Consider the following 3319-nt stretch of genomic DNA (forward strand, 5'->3'; position numbering starts at 1 on the left):
CACAACTGCATCTCCTTATATAAGGTAGGCCACACCCACCACTGTCATTCATTGGGTCAGAGAAAGTGTTTGCACCTGATGAATCCTCTTCCCACCTGCGGTAACCCTTGGTATACAGGCCCCACAAATCAGAGTCAGAAAGAAAGCCACAGTGATGTGTACCTGTGCAGCATACAACAGAACATTGAACAGGAATGTGAAAGGGAACCCTATTGGCAATATTTCTTAGCCCTATGGGCACAATTCACTCCAGATTATCGCATGAGTTAAGGCAGTCACATGACCACATCTCGCATGCAATACTGAAAATGTCAATTCACTTTTGCTAGTATGCGGCATTTCCCATAAATCGGAAAAACACTCAGGAATTCAAACATAAAAAGGCCTTACACCGCGGTCACATCAAAGCCGATTTAGAAATTGTGCGACTTACAATGAAGATGCTGATTTCCTTGCGATTTGCAAGACATCTGACACAGATATCTATGCAAATGCCACAAAAGTAGTACATGTACTACTATAGAAATCAGTGTCGGAAACGCACCCATGTGACTGCTCTAATAGCAGACAATAGGGTGCAACTTGGCATACGATTCGCAAGTCGCATGTCATGCAAATCGCATGCAAAGTCGCACTCAATGTGACCGCTATTAGAGCGTTCATATTGGTGTAGTTCAAACTTGGTTGGAGCCGCAACAATTTCTAAAGTAATGAATACACTACGTTTCATGCGATTTGCAGAGAGATCTGTGTCAGATGTGTTGCAAATTGCACATGAAATCTGCATTTCCCCCGACTTTGAAATCATGTGACTTCACTGTAAGTCACATGATGTGACCGTAGTGTAAGTCGCACCACTTCAAAATCTGCTTTGATGTGACTGGGGTGGCCCCAAGTCACATCGGGTGCAATTTGGCATGCGATTTGCATGATATGCGACTTGAAAATCGTAGGCCAAGTCGCACCCTATTGTCCACTATAGGCTCCATTCACATCCAATCTGATTTTGAAATCATGTGACTTCACTGCAAGTTGCCCAATTTCCAAATCGTATTAGATGTGACTGTGGTGTTAGCCCCCCGGTCACATCAGGTGCACTTTGGCATGCAATTTGTAAGTCGCAGGGCATGCAAATCGCATTCCAAGTCGCATCTAGGGTGCCCGATTTCAGGTGCGATTTGGGAATTGAAAATGTACCTGATATTGGATCTAATGAATGTGGATGTGACTGTCCTAACGTAAGCGATTTGCTGCAGCACAATTTCACAAGTAGTTCTTGTCTAACTTTTTCAGCATTTTGTAGCGATTTCACATATAGACTACAATAGAAACCGCAATGCAAAACACAATTGAAAATGCAATAACTCATTGGTAAATCTACAGAAAACACGGTGAAATTGACAACAAAAAGCACAACTTTAAATCACATCTAGTGTGAACCAAGCAGGCAAGTCAAGAAAGGAAATAAATCTTTGAAGGCATGCAGTATCTGCATGCTCGGATAAGGGTCTGTTATGGATTTGGGGGGGGGGGGACTCCATGCCATTATTTCACTAATTTTTTTTTTTAATCCTTTTCTTTCTCTCTCTCACTCTTCTCTTGGTTTGACAAACCTTCCCAAAAGGGGGCAGAGTGTAAACCAGCATTATCCAATCAATCATTAGTCCAGGCCCTTATCTCATCCCATGGTTTGACATTCACATAAGGCGCTACTTTAAAGGTGTTTGAACAGACAAGGCCTCATTCTAATTCACATTCTAGGGATCATTTAGACAGAAAGCAAAGATGCTGCCACCAGCACATGTATGTTAGGGTAGTCACACAGAGATCATGCAAATTCATTGCTGTGGTTGGGATTCAAACCAACAACCCTAGCATTGTGAGGCAGCAGTGATAACCACTAATCCACGGAGCTGTTGAACACTAATCCCACCTGTATTTCTGTGATGTGAATCAACCCTAAATCCCTGGGCAAAGTACTATATACCCCATACTCATTCACATGGGGGGACGGTATATGGGGGCCCCTTGTTATTAAAGGGGGTTTCCAGAATCCAATATGACCCCCACCCACAGATCCGCACAGCCACCAGCCAAGGTGACAAGGTGCTATGCCTGGGGAAATCCCCCCTGGTAAGGTGCCCCCCATGTTGAGGACATGTGGCCTGGTATGGATCAGGAGGGGGGGCACACTACAGCCCCCCTCTGCACTCTGTATGGTGGGCTGTATATAATATACTGCTGACCCCCGCACTCTGCGCCGTTATTGAAGGGTGTGAGGTGTCACCGAGGAGCAATGTTCTATATTGAAGTTTGCCCTCATTGCACCGACACACACAATAGTTTTTCTTCAATAAATGTTTTATTATAATTTTACATTTAACAAGATTGAAGCATAAAAATCAGGAAATAGTAAAGGAAGGAATCCGATTGGTCAGGAAGATCCCTTGTCTGGAATGTGGGGGCGGAGTCATTATTATTGGTGTACAATACAATACACAACGTGTTCCATTATTATAACAAAGTATTGTAGAAAAGATCCCAACATAGAAAATGGGGGAAAGGAGGAAATAAAGGCGGATATGAAGGGGAATCTGTGTACGGGGAACACCTTAACAATCACCACCATTTTATTCTCCAGGGCCTCTGATGTCACAGAATAGATGTTTGGGGGTTTATCTCATCTTCAGGACCAAAATCTGCATTTTCCCATGTGTGCAAAATCACGCAGAAACAGCTCTGGCAGTGAGAGGGTTAATGTGGGCTAGATGGGATCCCTCTGCTGGGGTGACATTAGAGCTCCCCCTAGCTGCAGCCTGGTAATAACATTGCTGGGAGGTCTCTTCATTTCTCTGCTCCATACTTCCCGTCTTTATAGAAACGTCTCCTGACATTTGGGGGTCTATTCATAGAATGTTTGTATAGCAATTCCCTCAGTGAGAGTTCATGTCCATTCCTCCTGTGTGAATGGGGGAACCAATGTTATTAGGATCACATCTGAGCTGCTGGAATGTCTTCCATTCATGGAAAATACATTGAAAACATCTTCTGCCATCAATGGCCAACCCGGTCCCACACTTCATCCATGTCTTTGGGGACCTCGGATCTCCATAGGAACTGTTCCTTCCATGATGAAGATCAGCCATGGAGTATATCTGAGGTGTATATCAGGGTGTGCTTCTTCCCCACATGAGAGATGGGATGTCCAGCAACATTCATCTAGAAGACATTTCCCGCACTCAAGGCACTAATACACCTCCAGGGCTGTGTGGGACCCCTAATGTACAGGAAGACAGGACTTCAGTGAGGAACATTTCCC

This window comes from Staurois parvus, unplaced genomic scaffold, assembly GCF_062004578.1.
Source record: "Staurois parvus isolate SC_StPar_1 unplaced genomic scaffold, SC_StPar_1.0 ptg000092l, whole genome shotgun sequence".
NCBI lineage: Eukaryota > Metazoa > Chordata > Amphibia > Anura > Ranidae > Staurois > Staurois parvus.